Below are 22,583 nucleotides of genomic sequence, written 5' to 3' on the forward strand. Positions count from 1 at the left end.
AATCCCCCACCTCCCACGTTTACCGATGAAGGCAGAACCTGATATATAAAAACTAAAAAGAGTTTACAATCCCTAAAAATTACAGACACTTTTTGGAATTATCTCTCTCAATATTTGTGCATTGCGCATTTCCATTTTAGATTTATACTTTTTTCTAAAATCAAAGCTTGAGTTTTCACTTTGCCTTCATTTCGTAAATAAAAAAATAGTTAAAAGGCAAATAGATGACAACAAAATGAAAATTTTCGAGTTGTTGAATGGAAAGAATTTAAAGCTATAAAAAAAGTAAGAAAATAAAATTTATTCACACACCACAAATGAACACAAAAGTTGTGTTATCCAAGTTTAGGAAATTCCACTAGTTCAACCCTAATAGCTCTGAATTTTGTAAGAAAGAGATTTTTCTACACATGTTTTTAAAAATAGATATGCATGCCTGAAATATGTTAAAGATACAAATAACCTATGGATCCAAACCTTTTAAAGAGAATAACATTAAATTCTCAAGTGAACGTGCGGTGGGATATTTACTCGACTCAAACAAGCCATTATTTTGCCCATTTACAAAAAGCTGGCCTAACGATCATAGATGATTGTAGAGTGATTTATCATCTATAACGGGCTATATGTTTGTAAGGAATGACTTATGGATTGGCTGTCAACACTCAGTTTAAAATACCCGCCTCCCCCATTCTCCTACGATTGCTAAACCTGATATATAAAAAATAAAAAGATTTTACAATCCCTAAAACTTACAAAAACTTTTTGGAATTATCTCTCTCTACATTTGTGCATTGTGCATTTGCATTTTAGATGTATACTTTTTTCTCAAATCAAAACTTGATTTTTCACTTTCCCTTCATCTCGTAAACAAAAATAAAAGAGATAAAAGGCAAATACATCACAACAAAATGAAAATTTTAGAGTTTATGTATGGAAATAATTTAAAGCAATAAACTAATATAAGTAAAGAAAATTTATTCACACACCACAAATGAGCACAAAAGTTTTGTTATCCATGTTTGGGAAATTCCACTTGTTCAACCCTAATAGCTCTGAATTTTATACGAAAAAGATTTTTCTATGCATGTTTTAAAAAATGGATATGCATGCTTCAAACATGTTAAAGATGCAAATGACCTATGGATCCAAACCTTTTAAAAAGAATAACATTAAATTCTAAAGTGAAGGTGCGGAGGGATTTACCCGTGTCAAAGAAGCCTTTATTTTACTCATTTACTAAAGTTGATGTAACGATCATAGATGATTGGAAAGTGTTTTATCATGTGTAACGGGATATATTTTTGTATAGAATGACTAATGGATTGGGAGTCAACACTCAGTCAAAAATCCCCCGCCTCCCCATTTTCCCAACGATTGCAAAACCTGATATAAAAACTAAAAAGTGTTTACAATCCCTAAAAATTACAAACACTTTTCTGAATTATCTCTATCTACTTTTTGGCATTGTGCATTTTCATTTGAGATGTATAATTTTTTCTTAAATCAAAACTTGAGTTTTCACTTTTCCTTTATCTCATAAACAAAAAAAGAGGTAAAAGGCAAATAGATCACAACAAAATGAAAATTTTAGAGTTGATGTATGGAAAACTTCAAAGCAATAAAAAATGTAAGAAAATAAAATTTATTCACGCACCAAAAATGAACACAAAATGTTTGTTATCCAAGTTTGGTAAATTCCACTAGTTCATCCCTAATAGCTCGGAATTTTATAAGAAAGAGATTTTTCTACAAATGTTTTAAAAAATGGATATGCATGCTTGAAAAATGTTAAAGATGCAAATAACCTATGGATCAAAACCTTTTGAAGAGAATAACATGAAATTCTCAAGTGAACGTGCGGTGGGATATTTACTCGAGACAAACAAGCCATTATTTTGTCCATTTACAAATATCTGACATAACGATCATAGATGATTGTAAAGTGATTTAACTTGCGCAACTGGTTATATTTTTTTAAGGAATGACTTATTGATTGGGAGTCAACACTTAGTTAAAAATCCCCCACCTCCCCTTATCCCGACGATTGCAAAACCTGATATATAAAACCTAAAAAGAGTTTACAATCCCTAAAAATTACAGACACTTTTTTGTAATTATTTCTCTCTACATTTGTGCATTTTTCATTTCCATTTTAGATGTATACTTTTTTCATAAATCAAAACATGAGTTTTCCCTTTTCGTTCATCTCATAAGCAAAAAAAAGAGATAAAAGGCAAATAGATCACAACAAAATGAAAGTTTTAGATTTGATGAATGAAAAGAATTTAAAGCAATAAACAAATGTAAATAAAGAAAATTTATTCACACACCACAAGTGAACACAAATGATTTTTTATCCAAGTTTGGGATATTCCATTACTTCAACCCTAACTGGTCGGAATTTTATAAGATAGAGATTTTTCTACACATGTTTTAAAAAATGGATATGCATGCTTGAAACATGTTAAAGATTCAAATGACCTATGAATCAAAACCTTTTAAAGAGAATAACATTAAATTCTCAAGTGAACATGCGGTAGGATATTTAGCCGAGTGAAACAAGCCATTATTTTTCCCATTTACAAAAAGCTGACCTACCGATCATAGATGACTGTAAAGTGATTTCATGTGCATAACTAGCTATATTTTTGTAAGGACTGACTTATGGATTGGGAGTTAGCACTCAGTTAAAATTCCCCCGCCTCCCCCGTTTCCCGACTATTGCAGAACCTGATATATAAACACTAAAAAGAGTTTACAATCCCTGAAAATTAAAGACACTTTTTGGAATTATCACTCTCAAAATTTGTACATTTTGCATTTCCTTTTTATGTCTATATTTTTTTCTTAAATCAAAACTTGAGTTTCTGTTCATCTCGTAAACAAAAAAAAGAGATAAAAGGCAAATAGAACACAACAAAATGAAAATTTTAGAGTTTAAGTTTGATATGAATTAAAGCAATAAAAAAATGTAAGTAAAGAAAATTTATTCGCACACCAGAAATGAACACAAAAGTTTGGTTATCCAAGTTTAGGAAATTCCACTTGTTCAACCTTTATAGCTCGGAATTTTATAAGAAAGAGATTTTTCTATACATTGTTTAAAAAATGCATACGCATGCTTGAAATATGTTAAAGATGCAAATGACCTATGGATCCAAACCTTTTAAAGAGAATAACATTAAATTCTTAAGTGAACGTGCGGTGGGATATTCTCCCGAGTCAAACAAGCCATTATTTTGCCCATTTACAAAAAGCAGTCCTAACAATCATAGAAGATTGTAAAGTGATTTATAATGCGTAACGGGCTATATTTTGGCAAGGAATGACTTTTGGATTGGGAGTCTGCAGTTAGTTAAAAATCACCCGCCTCCCCCTAATCCCGACGATTGCAGTACTTGATATAAAAAAACTAAAAAGAGTTTACAATCCCTAAAAATTGCAGACATTTTTTGGAATTATCTCTCTCTACATTTGTGCATTGTGCATTTCCATTTTATATGTATAAATTTTTCTTAAATCAAAACTTGAGTTTTTACTTTCTGTTCATCTCGTAAACAAAACAAAAAGAGATAAAAGGAAAATAGATCACAACAGAATGATAATTTTAGAGTTTATGTAGGGAAATAATTTAAAGCAATAAAAAAATGTAAGTAAAGAAAATTTATTCGTACACCACAAATGAACACAAAAGTTTGGTTATCCAAGTTTAGGAAATTCCACTAGTTCAACCCTTATAGCTCGGAATTTTATAAGAAAGAGATTTTTCTAAACATGTTTTAAAAAATGGATATGCATGCTTGAAACATGTTAAAGATGGAAATGACTTATGGATCCAAACCTTTTAAATAGAATAACATTAAATTCTCAAGTGAACGTGCGGAGGGATATTTACTTGATTCAAACAAGCCATTATTTTTCCCATGTACAAAAAGCTAACTTAACGATCATAGATGATTGTAAACTGATTTATCATGCATAACAAGCTATATTTTTGTAAGGAATGACTTATGGATTGGGAGTCAACACTCAGTTAAAAATCTCCCACCCCTCCCCTTTTTCCCTATGATTGCAGAACCTGATATATAAAAATTAAAAAGAGTTTACAATCCCTAAAAATTACAAACACTTTTTGGAATTATATCTCTCTACATTTGTGCATTGCGCATTTCCATTTTAGATGTATACTTTTTTCTAAAATCAAAACTTGAATTTCACTTTCCCTTCATCTCGTAAACAAAAAAAAGAGATAAAACGCAAATAGATCACAACAAAAGGAAAATTTTACAATTTATGAATGGAAAGACTTTAACGCAATAAAAAAATTTAAGAAAATAAAATTTATTCACACACCACAAATGAACACAAAAGTTTTGTTATCCAAGTTTAGGAAATTCCACTAGTTCAACCCTAATAGCTCGGAATTTTATAAAAAAGAAACTTTTGTACACATGTTTTTAAAAATAGATATGCATTCTTGAAATATGTTAAAGATTTAAATGAGCTATGGATCGAAACCTTTTAAAGAGAACAACATTAAATTCTCAAATGAACGTGCGGTGGAATATTTACCCGAGTCAAACAAGCCATTATTTTGCCCATTTACAAAAAGGTGGCCTAACGATCATAGATGATTTTAAATTGATTTATCATGTGTAACGGGCTATATTTTTTTAAGGAATGACTTATGGATTGGGTGTCAACACTCAGTTAAAACTCCCCCACCTCCCCCTTTTCTCGACGATTGCAGAACCTGATATATAAAAACTAAAAAGTGTTTAAAATCCCTAAAAATTACAAACACTTTTTGGAATTATCTCTATCTACATTTGTGCATTATTCATTTTCATTTTAGATGTAAACTTTTTTCTTAAATCAAAAATTGAGTTTTCACTTTCCCTTTATCTCGTGAACAAAAAAAGAGATAAAAGGCAAATAGATCACAACAAAATAAAAATTTTAGAGTTGATGTATGGAAAGAATTCAAAGCAATAAAAAAATGTAAGAAGAGAAAATTTATTCACACACCATAAATGAACAAAAAAATTTTGTTATCCAAGTTTGGTAAATTCCACTAGTTCATCCCTAATAGCTGAGAATTTTATAAGAAAGAGATTTTTTTGCTTATATTTCAAAATATGGATATACATGCTTGAAACATGTTAAAGATGCAAATGACATATGGATTGAAACCTTTTAAAGAGAATAACATGAAATTCTCAAGTGAACGTGGGGTGGGATATTTACCTAATACAAACAAGCTATTATTTTGGCCATTTAAAAATATCTGACCTAACGATCATAGATGACTTTAAAGTGATTTAACTTGTGCAATGGGTTATATTTTTTTTAAGAAATGACTTATGGATTGGGAGTCAACACTTAGTGAAAAATCCCCCGCCTCCCCTTTTCTCAACGATTGTAGAATCTGATATATAAAACCTAAAAAGAATTTACAATCCCTAAAAACTACAGACACTTTTTTGAATTATCTCTCTCTACATTTTTCCATTGTGCATTTCCATTTTAGATGTATACTTTTTTCTTAAATAAAAACTTGAGTTCTCCCTTTCCATTCATCTCGTAAAAAAAAAAAGAGATAAAAGACAAATAGATCAGAACAAAATGAAAATTTCAGAGTTGCTGTATGAAAAGAATTTAAAGCACAAAAAAATGTAAGTAAAGAAAATTTATTCACACTCCACAAGTGAACACAAAAGATTTGTTATCCAAGTTTGGGAAATTCCATTAGTTCAACCCTTATAGCTCAAAATTTTATAATAAAGAGATTTTTCTACACATGTTTTCAAAAATGGATATGCATGCTTGAAACATGCTAACGATGCAGATGACCTATAGATCAAAACCTTTTAAAGAGAATAACATTAAATTCTCAAGTGAACATCGGTGGAATATTTACCCAAGTGAAAGAAGCCATTATTTTGCCCATTTACAAAAAGCTGACCTAACGATCATAGATGACTGTAAAGTGATTTCACGTGAGTAACTGGCTATATTTTTGTATGGAATGACTGATGGATTGGGAGGCAACACTCAGATAAAATTCCCCCGCCTCCCCCTTGTCCTGACTACTACAGAACCTGATATATAAACACTAAAAAGAGTTTACAATCCCTAAAAATTACAGACACTTTTTGGAATTATCTCTCTCTATACTTGTCCATTTTACATTTCCATTTTATATGTATATTTTTTCTTGAATCAAAACTTGAGTTTTCACTTTCTGTTCATCTCATAATTAAAAAAAAAAAAAGAGATAAAAGGCAAATAGATCACAACAGAATGAAAATTTTAGAGTTTATGTTTGGAAATAATTTAAAGCAATAAACAAATGTAAGTAAATAAAATTTATTCACACACCACAAATGAACACAAAAGTTTGGTTATCCAAGTTTAGGAAATTCCACTAGTTCAACCCTTACAGGTCGGAATTTTGTAAGAAAGAGAATTTTCAACACATGTTTTAAAAAATGGATTTGCAAGTTTGAAACATGTTAAATAAGTAAATGACCTATGGATCCAAATCTTTTAAATAGAATAACATCAAATTCTCAAGTGAACGTGCGGTGGGATATTTTCCCGAGTCAAACAAGCCATTACTTTGCCCATTTACAAAAAGCTGACCTAACGATCATAGATGATTGTAACGTGATGTATCATGCGTAACGGGCTATATTTTGGCAAGGAATGACTTTTGGATTGGGAGTCAACACTTAGTTAAAAATCCCCCGCTTCCCCCTTTTCCTGATGATTGATGGACCTGATATATAAAAACTAAAAAGAGTTTACAATCCCTAAAAATTAGAGACACTTTTTGGAATTATCTCTCTCTACATTTCTACATTGTGCATTTCCATTTTAGATGTATGCTTTTTTCTTAAATAAAAACTTGAGTTTTCACTTTCCCTTCATATCGTAAACATTAGAAAGAGATAAAAGGCAAATTGATTACAACAGAATGAAAATTTTAGAGTTTATGTTTGGAAGAATTTAAAGCAATAAAAAAATGTAAGTAAAGAAATTTATTCACACACCACAAATGAACACAAAATTTTGGTTATCCAAGTTTCGGAAATTCCACTTGTTCAACCCTTATAGCTCGAAATTTTATAAAAAAGAGATTTTTCTACACATATTTTAAAAAATGGATATGCATGCTTGAAACATGTTAAAGATGCAAATGACCTATGGATCCAATCCTTTTAAAGAGAATAACATTAAATTCTGAAGTGAACGAGCGGTGGGTTATTTTCCCGAGTCACACAAGCCTTTATTTTGCCCTTTAACAAAAAGCTGACCTAACGATCATAGATGATTGTAAAGTGATTTATCATGCACAACGGGCTACATTTTGGAAAGGAATGACTTTCGGATTGGGTGTCAACACTTAGTTAAAATACCCCGCCTCCCCCTTTTTCCCTACGATTGCAGTACCTGATTTATAAAAACTAAAAAGAGTTTACAATCCCTGAAAATTACAGACACTTTTTGGAATTACCTCTCTTTACATTTGTGCATTGTGCATTTCCATTTTAGATGTATATTTTTTTCTTAAATCAAAACTTGAGTTTTCAGTTTCCCTTCATCTTTTAAACAAAAAAAAAGGATAAATGGCAAATAGATCACAACAAAATGAAAATTTTGGAGTTTATGTAAGGAAATAATTTAAATCAATAAAAAATGTAAGTAAATAAAATTTATTCACACACCACAAATAAACACAAAAGTTTTGTTATCCAAGTTTGGGAAATTATAATTGTTCAACACTAATAGCTCGGAATTTCATAAGAAAGAGATTTTTCTAGACATGTTTTAAAAAATATATTTGCTTGCTTGAAACTTGTTAAAGATGCAAATGACCTATGGAACCAAAACTTTTAAAGAGAATAACATTAAATTCTCAAGTGAACGTGCGGTGGGATATTTACTTGAGTCAAACAAGCCATTATTTTCCCCATTTACAAAAAGTGGACCTAACGATCATAGATGATTGTAAAGTGATCTATCATGCATAACAGGCTATTTTTTTTAAGGAATGACTTATAGATTGGGAGTCAACACTCAGTTAAAAATCCCCCGCGTCCCCCTTTTCCCGACGATTGTAGAACCTGATATATAAAAACTAAAAAGAGTTTACTATCTCTAAAATTTACAGAGACTTTTTGGAATTATCTCTCTCTACATTTGTGCATTGTGCATTTCCATTTTCGATGTATACCATTTTTCTAAATTCAAAACTTGAGTTTTTACTTTCCCTTCATCTCATAAAAAAAAAGATATAAAAGGCAAATAGATTTCAACAAAATGAAAATTTTAGAGTTTAAGTGTGAAAAGAATTTAATACAATAAACAAATGTAAGTCAAGAAAATTTATTCACACACCACAAATGAATACAAAAGTTTTGTTATCGAAGTTTGCGAAATTCCACTAGTTCAACCCTAATAGCATGGAATTTTACAAGAAAGAGATTTTTCTACACAAGTTTAAAAAAATGTATATGCATGCTTGAAACATGTTAAAGATGCAAATGACCAATGGATCCAAGCCTTTTAAAGAGAATAACATTAAATTCTCAAGTGAACGTGCGATGGGATATTTACCCAAGTCAAACAAGCCATTATTTTGCCCATTTACAAAAAGCTGACCTAACGATCATAGATGATTGAAAAGTGATTTATCATGCGTAACGGGCTATATTTTTTTAAGGAATGACTAATGGTTTGGGAGTCAACACTCAGGTAAAAATCACCGCCTCCCCCTTTTCCCTACTATTGCAGAATCTGATATATAAACACAAAAGAGAGTTTACAATCCCTAAAAATTAAAAACACTTTTTGGAATTACCTCTGTCTACATTTGTGCATTGTGCATTTCCATTTTAGATGTATAATTTTTTCATAAATAAAAACTAGAGTTTTCACTTTCCCTTTATCTCGTAAACAAAAAAAAAAAGATAAACGGCAAATAGATCACAACAAAATGAAAATTTTAGAGTTGATGTATTGAAAGAATTTAAAGCAATAAACAAATGTAAGTAAAACAAATTTATTCATACACCACAAAGGAACACAAAAGTTTTGTTATCCAAGTTTGGGAAATTTAACTTGTTCTACCCTAATAGCTTAGAATTTTATACGAAAGGGATTTTTCTACACATGTTTTAAAAAATGGATATGCATTCTTGAAACATGTTAAAGATGCAAATGCCCTACGGATCCAAACTTTTTAAAGAGAATAGCATTAAATTCTCAAGTGAACGTGCGGTGGGATATTTTCCCGAGCTAAACAAGCCATTATTTTGCCCATTTACAAAAAGCTGACCTAACGATCATAGATGATTATGTAGTGTTTTATCATGCGTAATGGGCTATATTTTTGTAAGGAATGACTAACGGATTGGGAGTCAACACTCAGTTAAAAATCCCCCGCATCCCCCTTTTCCCAACTATTACAGAACCTGATATATAAACACTAAAAAGAGTTTACAATCCCTAAAAATTACAGACACTTTTTGGAAATACTCTCTCTACATTTGTGCATTGTGCATTTCCATTTTAGTTGTATACTTTTTCATTAAATAAAAACTTGAGTTTTCACTTTCCCTTCATCTGGTAAACAAAAAAATGAGTTGATGTATGGAAAGAATTTTTTGCAATAAACAAATCAAAGTAAAGAAAATTTATTCACACACCAAAAATGAACAGAAAAGTTTTGTTATCCAAGTTTGGGAAATTCCACTAGTTCAACCCTAATAGCTCGAAATTTTATAAGAATGAGATTTTTCTACACACGTTTTAAAAAATGGATATGCATGTTTGAAATATGTTAAAGATGCAAATGACCTATGGATTCAAACCATTTAAAGGGAATAACAATAAATTCTCAAGTGAACGTGCGGTGGGATATTTACCCGAGTCAAACAAGCCATTATTTTGGCCATTTACAAAAAGCTGACCTAACAATCATAGATGATTGTAAAGTGATTTATCATGCGTAATGGGCTATATTTTTTAAAGGAATAACTTATGGATTGGGTATCAACACTGAGTTAAAAATCCCCTGCCTCCCTCTTTTCTCGACGATTGAAGAACCTGATATATCAAAACTAAAAAGAGTTTACAATCCTGTAAAATTACAAACACGTTTTGGAATTATCTCTTTCTACATTTTTGCATTGTGCATTTTCATTTTGGATGTATATTTTTTCTTAAATCACAACTTGAGTTTTCACTTTCCCTTCATCTCGTGAACCAAAAAAAAAAAAAAGATAAAAGGCAAATAGATCACAAAAAAAGAAACTTTTAGAGTATATGTATGGAAATAATTTAAAGGAATAAACAAATGTAAGTAAAGAAAATTTATTCACACTCCACAAATGAATAGAAAATTTTTGTTATCCAAATTCGGGAAATTCCACTAGTTCAACCCTAATAACTCGTAATTTTATAAGAAAGAGATTTTTCTACATGTGTTTTAAAAAATTGATATGCATGCCTGAAACATGTTAAAGATGCAAATGACCTATGGATCCAAACCTTTTAAAGAGAATAACATTAAATTCTCAAGCGAACATGCGGTGAGATATTTACCCGAATCAAACAAGCTATTATATTGCCCATTTACAAAAAACTGACCTAACGACCATAGATGATTGCTAAGTGATTGATCATGCGTAACGGGCTATATTTTTGTAAGGAAGGGCTAATGGATTCCGAGTCACCACTCAATTAAAAATCCCCCGCCACCCCCTTTTCCCAACGAGTGCGGAACCTAATATATAAAAACTAAACAGAGTTTACAATCCCTAAATATTACAGACAATTTTTGGAATTATCTCTCTCTACATTTGTGCATTGGGCATTTCCATTTTAAATGGATAGTTTTTTCTTAAATAAAAAATATAGTTTTCACTTTCCCTTCATCTCGTAAACAAAACAATGAGATAAAAGGCAAATAGATCACAACAAAATGAAAATTTTAGAGTTGTTGTATTGAAAGAATTTAAAACAATAAACAAATGTAAATAAACTAAATTTATTCACACACCACAAATGAACACAAAAGTTTTGTTATCCAAGTTTTAAAAATTCCACTAGTTCAACCCTAATAGCTCGGTATTTTATAAGAAAGAGATTTTTCTACACATGTTTTAAAAAATCGATATGCATGCATGAAACATGTTAAAGATGCAAAGGACCTATGGATCCATACCTTTTAAGGAGAATAACCTTAAATTCTCAAGTGAACGTGCAGTGGGATATTTACCCGAGTCAAAGAAGCCATTATTTTGCCCATTTACAAAAAGTTTACCTAACGATCATAGATCATTGTAAGGTGATTTATCATGTGTAACAGGCTATATTTTTGTAAGGAATGACTTATGTATTCGGAGTCTACACTCAGTTAAAAATCCCCCACCTCCCCCTTTTCCAGACGATTGCAGAACCTGATATATAAAGACTAAAGGGGGGGGTGGGTGGGTTAGTCAACAAAATGAAAATTTGATCTTCATCTCCATCTTCATCTTATGCATCTACATGATCTTCATATTCGAAATGGGTATTAGTGTGGACAACTTCATCTTTGAAATCTTCGAAATAGGGTGTTAGTGTGGACAACTTCATCTTCATCTTCATCTTACAAATTTAAAACCATTGATTTTATTAATTATAAAAATAAGTTAATTAAACCAAATGTTTGAGTTAACAATATTTTAATTACCACTATTAAATCACTAATACTATAGAGTAAATAAAAAAATATGATTAATGAATAAAAAGTATTATATTAATAACATAAGATAGATTTGCATGGTATTAATTAATAATATATTTTGACAAAATTAAAAGTAATTAATTAATCAAATATAATTTAATTATATTTTATTTACCAGAGACTTAAATATGAAGTTTAATATAGTAATAAAATTAAAAAAATAATAAATAAATACATATACAACTTTGAAAATAACCTAAAAAAAATTATTCAAATAACGAGTTCGTGCCTTTAATATTAAAATCAACAAGTTCCAAGTTTAGTACATTTAACAGACATACTCTTTTCATTAACTAAATCAGTTTTCCTTTCAATTTGGATTATAGCAATCTGTTTCACAAAAGATACAGAGACTTGTTGTGCTAAAACTTGGGATTGAAGGATCAGTATTGCTCCTTGATTGTGGAACAGATTTCAAGCTTTCTATTTTAAAACAAATCTGGAAGTATAAATCCAGTGAAAACCTTGTAAGTCATGAACGAAGAAAGCTTCAGTCAGCTAAAAAATATTCAGGTGAAGACTCGGATGTCTAATTCACATAGATACTGCATAAAGGGAAAACAACAATTACTGGAAGTTAATCGTTCTCTAAATAAAGATCGAAAGGCATAGAAGAAAGACCCTCCATGTCGAAAAGAGAGTTTCAGTGCTACGATTCAAAGGCAAAACATGAAACAAAAAAGTGAAAACTCGCGACCTCATCTGCAATAAAGGCTATATTTTCATTGAAATACAACAAATCCTTCTCCTTTATTCCCCACATCTAGTTTGTCAACAAAAAGGGTTAAAAACCCAGAAAAACTTGGAAAAAAAATACAGAGAAATACCAAGGACCCTATTTCAGTTCAGTTGAGTAAAAGTGAAGCAAAAGAAAGTAGTAATAATGAAACCATTTAGACTCTACCTCTCCTTTCACTTCGTCTGTACAGTCACTCCTTCCTTCCTGGCAATTATAATAGCAGTGGCCATATCAAGGAAAAGCCCATGTTCCACCACTTCTTCAAGTGCAGAAATCTCCTTTCCGGTAGCTATAGCATCCTTAATTGCGGTCTTGAAGTACAAATCCACAATGTAGTTCGAGTTATCCGTCACATATGGCTTGCCATCTGAATCCACCCTGAGCTAGGCATAGCACCCTTCTTCCATGAATAGCTCCTGAAGCATCGTCAAATTATACTTCCAACAGAACTGAACCACCTCCATAGGCATGGCCAAGCCGCTGCCTCCCAGACCCTTCACAAGCTTCGTCTCGTCGACCACAACCACGAATTTGCACGACGCCGCCTCCACCATTTTTTCACGGAGAAGTGCCCCACCCCGCCCTTTGACCAAATTGAGAAAAGGGTGCACTTCGTCTGCGCCATTTATCGATGACGAAAGCGGCAGTGGAGCCAGTGCCAAGGCCAAGGACCATACCGCTCTTGACGTAGTCGACGGCCTTATCGGCGGCGAGTTTCTTGAGGTCGTCTTGAGTGAGGACAGGGGTGGAAAAGGCCTTGATGGACATAGGGGTGGGCATTCGGAGACGGGAGGAGGATCGGAGGGAGAGGGAGGATTTGAGGGAGGGACAAGAGAGAAGGGATAAGGAGGTTGCCGTTGCTGCAGCCGCCATAGCGATTGGTGGTGGTGGTGGTGGAGATGGGGTTCGGAAGGAGACAAAAAAAGGGAGGTTTTGTGGGAATAGGAAGTCTGGGATTTCTCTGTGGTCGGAGATGAGAGGGAACTGAGACGGTGGCCGGAGAAGAAGGACGAGATCGATTTTATAGCAGCAGCGACATCGGGGGCGCAGGGAGACGAGAGAGGAAGTGTGGGAGAGGAAGAAAAAATGGGGGGGTGCGAGGAGAGAGAGGGGAAAAAGCCAGCGTCGCCCGTCCTTCAATTGAAAGAAGATCAAACAAGGCCTTCTTCCAGAGATCGAAATTAAACCGTGGAGAGGAAGGACCCCTTCATCCCCTGCATCGAGATGAAGCTTCATCTACGCTCCACTAACGACTTCAAATGTTGAAGGGTGTTATGCGGTTGAAGATCATCTCGTCCTTCAAGTTGACTAACCCCCCCAAAAAGGTTTTACAATCCCTAAAAATTACAGATAATTTTAGGAAATATAACTCTCTACATTTGTGCATTGTGCATTTCCATTTTATATGTATACTTTTTTCTTGAATCAAAACTTGAGTTTTCACTTTACCTTCATCTCGTAGACAAAAAAAAAAAAGATAAAAGGCAAATAGGTCTCAATAAAATGAAAATTTTATAGTTTCTATATGGAAAGAATTTAAAGCAATAAAAAAAATATAACTAAAGAAAATTTATTCAAATGCCTCAAATAAACATAAAAGTATTGTTATCCAAGTTTGGGTAATTCCACTAGTTCAACCCTAATAGCTCGGAATTTTATAAGAAAGAGATTTTTTGACAAATATTTTAAAAAATGGTTACGCATGCTTGAAAAAAGTTAAAGATGCAAATGGCCTATGGATCCAAACCTTTTAAATAGAATAACTTTAAATTCTCAAGTGAACGAGAAGTGGGATATTTACTCGAGTGAAACATGCCATTATCTTGCCCATTTACATAAAGCTAACCTAACGATCATAGATGATTGTAAAGTGATTTATCATGCATAATGGGCTATATTTTTTTTAGGAATGACTTATGGATTGGGAGTCAACACACAGTTAAAACTCCCCCGCCTCCCCCTTTTCCCAACGATTGCAGAACCTAATAAATAAAAAATAAAAAGAGTTTACAATACCTAAAAACTACCGACACTTTTTGGAATTATCTCTCTCTACATTTTTGCATTGTGCATTTCCATTAGATATGTATGCTTTTTTCTTAAATCAAAACTTGAGTTTTCACTTTTCCCTCATCACAAAAACAAAAAAAAGAGATAAAAGGCAAATATATCACAACAAAATGAAAAATTTTCAGTTTATGTATGGAAAGAATTTAAAGCAAAAAACAAATAAGTAAAGAAAATTTCTTCACACACCACAAATTAACACAAAAGTTTTGTTATCCAAGTTTGCGAAATTCCACTTGTTCAACCCTAATAGCTCAGAATTTTATAAGAAAGAGATTTTTCTCCACATGTTTTAAAAAATGGAAATGCATGCTTGAAACATGTTAAAGATGCAAATGACCTATGGATCCAATCTTTTTAGAGAGAATAACAGTAAATTCTCAAGTGAACGTGCGGTGGGATATTTACCCGAGTCAAACAAAAAGCCACTATTTTGCCCATTTACAAAAAGTTGACCTAACAATCATAGATGATTGTAAAGTGATTTATCATGCGTAACGGGCTATATTTTTGTAAGGAATGACTTATGGATTGGGAGTCAATACTCAATTAAAAATACCCCGCCTCCCCCTTTTCCCGACGATTGAAAAACCGGATATATAAAAACTAAAAAGAGTTTACAATCCCTAAAAATTACAAAATATTTATGGAATTATCTCTCTCTAAATTTGTGCATTGTGCATTTCCAATTTAAGTGTATACTTTTTTCTTAAATAGAAACATGAGTTTTCAGTTTCTCTTCAACTCGTAAACAAAAAAAAGAGATAAAAGCCAAATAGACCACAACAAAATGAAACTTTTATAGTTTATGTATGGAAAGAATTTAAAGCAATAAACAAATGTAAGTAAAGAAAATTTATTCACAAACCACAAATGAACACAAAAGTTTTGTTATCCAAGTTTGGGAAATTGCACTAGTTCAACCCTAATAGCTCGGAATTTTATAAGGAAGAGATTTTTCTACACATGTTTTAAAAAATGGATATGCATGCTTGAAACATGTTAAAGATGCAAATGGACTATGGATCCAAACCTTTTCGAGAGAATAACATTAAAATCTCAATTGAACATGCGGTGGGATACTAACCTGAGTCAAACAAGCCATTATTTCGCCCATTTACAAAATGCTGCCCGAATGATCATAGATGATTGTAAAGTGATTTATCATGCGTAAAGGGAAACATTTTTGTAATTAATGACTTATGGATTGGGAGTCAACACTCAGTTAATAATCCCCCGCCTCCCCCTTTTCGTGATGATTGCAGAACCTGATAAATAAATAGAAATGAGTTTACAATCTCTAAAAATTACAAACACTTTTAGGAATTATCTCTCTCTAAATTTGTGCATTGTGCATTTCCAATTTAGATGTATGCTTTTTTCTTAATTCAAAACTTGAGTTTTCACTTTCCCTTCATCTCGTCAACGAAAAAAAGAGATTAAGGACAAATCGATCACAACAAAATGAAAATTTTAGAGTTGATGTATGGAAATAATATGGAAATAATTTAAAGCAATAAAAAAATTAAAGTAGAGAAAATTAATTCACACACCACAATTGAACACAAAAGTTTTGTTACCCAAGTTTATGAAATTCCACTAGTTCAACCCTAATAGTTCGGAATATTATAAGAAAGAGATTTCTCTACACTTGTTTTAAAAAATGGATATGCATGCTTGAAACATGTTAAAGATGCAAATGACCTATGCATCCAAACCTTTTAAAGTGAATAACATTAAGTTCTCAAGTGAACATGCGGTGGGATATTTACCCGAGTCAAACAAGCCATTATTTTGCCCATTTACAAAAAGCTAACCAAACGATCATAGATGATTGCAAAGTGATTTATCATGCGTAATAGGCAATTCTTCTTTAAGGAATGACTAATGGATTGGGATTCAACACTTAGTTAAATAACCCGCCTCCCCTTTTTCCCGATGACATCTGAACCTGATATATAAAAACTAAAAAGAGTTTACAATCCCTAAAAATTTCAGACACTTTTTGGAATTATCTCTCTCTACATTAGTGCATTGTGCAATTCCATTTTAGATGAATACTTTAAATAAAAACATGAGTTTTCACTTTCCCTTCATCTCATAAACAAAAAAAAAGAGATAAAAGGCAAATAGATCACAACAAAATGAAAATTTTAGTGTTTATGTATAGAAAGAATTTAAAGAAAAAACAAAAGTAAGTAGAGAAAAATTATTCAAAAACCACAAATTAACACAAAAGTTTTGTTATCCAAGTTTGGGAAATTTCACTAGTTGAACCCTAATAGCTCGGTATTTTATAAGAAATAGATTTTTCTACACATGTTTTAAAAAAGGGATATCCATGCTTGAAACATGTTAAAGATGAAAATCACCTATGGATCCAAACCTTTTAAAGAGAATAACATTAAATTATCAAGTGAACGTGTGGTGGGATATTTCCTTGAGTAAAACTAGCAATTATTTTGTCCATTTACAAAAAGCAGACCTAACGATCATAGATGATTGCAAAGTGATTTATCGTGCGTTATGAGATCTATTTTTTTTAACTAATGACTAATGGATTGAGAGTCAACACACAGTTAAAAAACCCCCGCCTCCCCCTTTTCCCCATGATTGCAGAACCTGATATATGAAAACTAAAAAGAGGTTACAATCCCAAAAAATTACAGAGACTTTTTGGAATTATCTCTCACTAAATTTGTGCATTGTGCATTTCCATTTTAGATGTATACTTTTTTCTTAAATCAAAACTTGTGGTTTACAACACTCAGTTAAAATTACCCCGCCTCCCCCTTTTCCCAACTATTGGTGAAGCTGATAAATAAAAACAAAAAAGAGTTAACAATCCCTAAAAATTATAGACACATTTTGGAATTATCTCTCTCTACATTTGTGTATTTTCGGTTTTGATGTATGCTTTTTTATTAAATCAAAACTTGAGTTTTCACTTTCCCTCATCTCGTAAACAAAAAAAAGAGATAAAAGGCAAAAAGATCATAACAAAATGAAAATTTTGGAGTTGATGTATGGAAATAATTTGAAGCAATAAACAAATTTAACTAAATAAAATTTATTCACACACCACAAATGAACACAAAAGTTTTTTTTATCCTAATTTGGGAAATTCCACTAGTTCAACCCTAATAGCTCGAAATTTTATAAGAAAGAGATTTTTCTACCCATGTTTTACAAAATAGATATGCATTCTTGAAACAAGTTAAAGATGGAAATGACCTATGGATCCAAACCTTTTAAATAAAATAACATTAAATTCTCAAGTGAACCTGCGGTGGGATATTTACCCGAGTCAAACAAGCCATTATTTTGGCCATTTACAAAAAGCTGACCTAACGATCATAGATGATTATAAAGTAATTTATCATGTGTAACGGGCTATATTTTTGTAAGGAATGGCATATGGATTGGGAGTCAATACTGAGTTAAACATCCTCCTCCTCCCCATTTTCCCCATGATTGCAGAACCTGATAAATAAAAACTAAAAAGATTTTACAATCCCTAAAAATTATAGAGAATTTTTAGAATTATGTGCATTTCCTTTTTAGATGTAAGCTTTTTTCATAAATCAAAACTTGAGTTTTCACTTTCCCCTCTTCTCGTAAACAAAAAAAAAAAAGAGATAAAAGACAAATAGATCACAACAAAATGAAAATTTTAGAGTTGATGTATGGAAATAATTTAAAGCAATAAACAAATGTATGTAAAGAAAATTTATTGACACACCACAAATGAACATGAAAGTTTTGTTATCCAAGTTTGGGAAATACCACTAGTTCAACCCTAATAGCTTGGAATTTTATAAGAAAGAGATTTTTCTACACATGTTTTAAAAAATGGATATGCATGCCTAACACATGTTAAAGTTGGAAAGAACCTATGGATCCAAACGTTTTAAAGAGAATAACATTCATTCTCAAGTGAACGTGCGGTGAGATATTTACCCAAGTCAAACAAACCTTTATTTCGCCCATTTACAAAAAGCTGACCTAACAATCGTAGATGATTGTAATGTGATTTAACATGCGTAACGGACTATTTTTTGTAAGGAATAACTTATGGATTTGGAGTCAACACTCAGTTAAAAATCCACTGCCTCCCCCTTTTTTCGACGATTGCCAAACCTGAGAAATAAAAACTAAAAAGAGTTTAAAATCTCTAAAAATTAGAGACACTTTTTGGAATTATCTCTCTCCACATTTGTCTTTTGGGGGTAATCCATTTTAGACTTATGCTTTTTTCTTAAATCAAAATTTGAGATTTCAATTTCCGTTCATCTCGTAAACAAAAAAAAGAGATAAAATGCAAATAGTTCACAACAAATTGAAAATTTTATAGTTGATGTATGGAAATAATTTAAAGCAATAAACAAATGTAAGTAATAAAAATGTATTCACACACCACAAATGAACACAAAAGTTTTGTTATCCAAGTTTGGGAAATTCCACTAGTTCAACCCTGATAGCTCGGTATTTTATAAGAAAGAGATTTCCCTAGACAGTTTTTAAAAAAAGGATATGCGTGCTTGACACATGTCAAAGATGTAAATGACCTATGGATCTAAACATTTTAAAGAGAATAACAGTAAATTCTCAGGTGAACGTGTGGTGGGATATTTACCAGAGAAACAAGCCATTATTTGGCCCATTTACAAAAAGCTGACCTAACGATCATAGATAATTGTAAAGTGATTTATCATGCGTCACGGGAGATATTTTTGTAAGGAATGACTAATGGAATGGGAGTCAACACTTAGTTAAAAATCCCCCCGCCTCCCCCTTTTCCCAACGATTGCAGAACTTGATATTTAAAAACTAAAAAGAGTTTACAATCCCTAAAAAGTAGAGAACCTTTTTGGAATTATCACTCTCTACCTTTGACACTATGCATTTCTATTTTAGATGTTTACTTTTTTCTCAAATTAAAACTTGAGTTTTCACTTTCCCTTCATCTCGAAAACAAAAAAAAAAGAGATAAAAGGTACATAGATCACAACAAAAAGAAAATTTTAGAGTTTCTATATGGAAAGAATTTTAAACAATAAAAAAATGTGATTAAATTTTTTTTTTCTCACACCATAAATGAACCCAAAATTTTTGTTATCCAAGTTTGGGAAATTCCATTAGTTCAACCCTAATAGCTCAGTATTTTAAAAGGAAGATATTTTTCTACACAAGTTTTAAAAAATGGATATGCATGCTTTAAACATGTTAAAGATGCAAATGACCTATGGATCCAAACCTTTAAAAGAGAAGAACGTTAAACTCTCAAGTGAACGTACGGTGGGATATTTACCCGAGTCAAACAAGCCAATATTTTGTCCAATTACAAAAAGCTGACCTAATGATCGTAGATGATTCCAAAGTGATTTATCATGCGTAACGGGCTATATTTTTGTAAAGAATGACTAATGGATATGGAGTCAACACTCAGTTAAAAATCGCAAGAGTTTACAATTCCAAAAAATTACAGACACTTTTTGGAATTATCTCTCCGTACATTTGTGCATTGTGTATTTCAATTTTAGATGAATATACTTTTTTTAAATCAAAACTTGAGTTTTCACTTTCCTTTCATCTCGTAAACAAAAAAAAGAGATAAAAGGCAAATAGAACACAACAAAATGAAAATTTTAGATTTACGTATGGAAATAATTTAAAGCAATAAACAAATGTAAGTAAAGAAAATTTATTCACACACCACAAATGAACACAAAAGTTTTGTTATCCAAGTTTTGGAAATTCCACTAGTTCAACCCTAATAGCTTGAAATTTTATAAGAAAGAGATTTTTCTACACATGTTTTAAAAAATGAATATGCTTGCTTGAAACATGTTAAAGATGCAAATGACCTATATATCCAAACCTTTTAAAGAGAATAACATTAAATTCTCAAGTAAATGTGCAGTGGGATATTTACCCTAGTCAAATAAGCCATTATTTTGCCCATTTAAAAAAAGCTAACCTAAAGTTCATAGTTGATTGCAAAGTGATTTATCATGCATAACGAGCTATATTTTTGTAAGCAATGACTAATGGATTGGGAGTCAACATTCAGCTAAAAATCCCCCACCTCCCCCTTTTCCTGACGATTGTGGAACCTGATATATAAAAACTAAAAAGATTTTACAATCCTTATAAATTACAGACAATTTTTGGAATTATCTCTCTCTACATTTGTGCATTGTGCATTTCCATTTTAGATGTAATCAAAACTTGATTTTTCACTTTCCCTTCATCTCGTCAACAAAAAAAAAGAGATAAAACGCAAAATGACCACAACAAAATGAAAATTTTAGATTTGATGTATGGAAAGAATTTAAAGCAATAAACGAATGTAAGTAAATAAAATTTATTCACACACCACAAATGAACATAAAAGTTTTGTTATCCAAGTTTGGGAAATTCCACTAGTTCAACCCTAATAGCTCAGAATTTTATAAGAAAGAAATTTTTCTACCCTTGTTTTAAAAAAATGGATATGCATTCTTGAAACAAATTAAAGATGCAAATGACCTATGGATCCAAACCTTCTAAAGAGAATAACATTAAATTCTCAAGTGAACATGCGGTGGGATACTTACCCGAGTCAAACAAGCCATTATTTTGGCCATTTACAAAAAGCTGACCTAAGGATCATAGATGGTTATAAAGTGATTTATCATGTGTAATGGGCTATATTTTTTTAAGGAATGGCATATGGATTGGGAGTCAATACTAAGTTAAACATCCTCCTCCTCCCCATTTTCCCCATGATTGCAGAACCTGATAAATATAAACTAAAAAGATTTTACAATCCCTAAAAATTATAGAGACTTTTTGGAATTATCTCTTTCTAAATTTGTGCATTGTGCATTTCCGTTTTAGATGTAAGATTTTTTCTTAAATCAAAACTTGAGTTTTCACTTTCCCCTCATCTCGTAAACAAAAGAAAGAGATAAAAGACAAATAGATCACAATAAAATGAAAATTTTAGAGTTGATGTATGGAAAGAATTTAAAGTAATAAACAAATATAAGTAAAGAAAATTTATTGACACACCACAAATGAACACAAAAGTTTTCTTATCCAAATTTGGGAAATTCTACTAGTTCAACCCTAATAGCTTGGAATTTTATAAGAAAGAGATTTTTCTACACATGTTTTAAAAAATGGATATGCATGCTTGAAACATGTTAAAGATGAATTTGACCTATGGATCCAAACCTTTTAAAGAGAATCACATTAAATTCTCAAGTGAGCGTGGGGTGGATGTTCACCAAACTCAAACAAGTCATTATTTTGCCCATATACAAAAAGCAGATGTAACGATCATAGATGATTACAAAGTGATTTATCATGCGTAATGGGCTATATTTTTGTAGGGAATGACTATTGGATATGGAGTCAACACTCAGTTAAAAATCCCCCGCCTCCCCTTTTTCCCGACGATTGCAGAACCTGATATATAAAAAACTAAAAAGAGTTTACAATTCCTAAAAATTACTGACACTTTTTGGAATTCTCTCTCTCTACATTGGTGCATTGTGCATTTCCATTTTAGATAAATAATTTTTTATTAAATCAAAACTTGAGTTTTCACTTCCCTTTCCTCTCGTAAACAAAGAAAAGAGGTAAAAGGCAAATATATAACAAAAAAATGAAAATTTTAGAGTTGATGTACGGAAAGAATTTAAAGCAATAAACAAATGTAAGTAAAGAAAATTTATTCACACACCACAAATGAACACAAAAGTTTTGTTATCCAAGTTTGGGAAATTCCACTAGTTCAACGTAAAATCTCCATAGTTTATAAGAAAGAGATTTTTCTACCCTTGTTTTTAAATGGATATGCAAGCCTGAAACATGTTAAAGATGCAAATGACCGACGGATCCTAACCTTTTAAAGAGAATAACATTAACTTCTAAAGTGAACATGCGGTGGGATATTTACCCGAGTCACACAAGCCATTATTTTGGCCA

The 22,583-nt window shown here is 31.6% G+C and overlaps 1 pseudogene; it reads right to left on the reverse strand.

Moving 5' to 3' along the window:
• Positions 1-12,643: 12,643 nt before the first annotated feature.
• LOC137963127 (probable ribose-5-phosphate isomerase 3, chloroplastic) lies at positions 12,644-13,775 on the reverse strand (annotated as a pseudogene).
• Between the last annotated feature and the right edge of the window lie 8,808 nt (positions 13,776-22,583).

Source organism: Aristolochia californica, unplaced genomic scaffold (assembly GCF_029961685.1).
Source record: "Aristolochia californica isolate CCGP_79_NKW_82.1479 unplaced genomic scaffold, dmAriCali1.0.hap1 SCAF_4, whole genome shotgun sequence".
NCBI classification, from domain to species: Eukaryota; Viridiplantae; Streptophyta; class Magnoliopsida; order Piperales; family Aristolochiaceae; genus Aristolochia; species Aristolochia californica.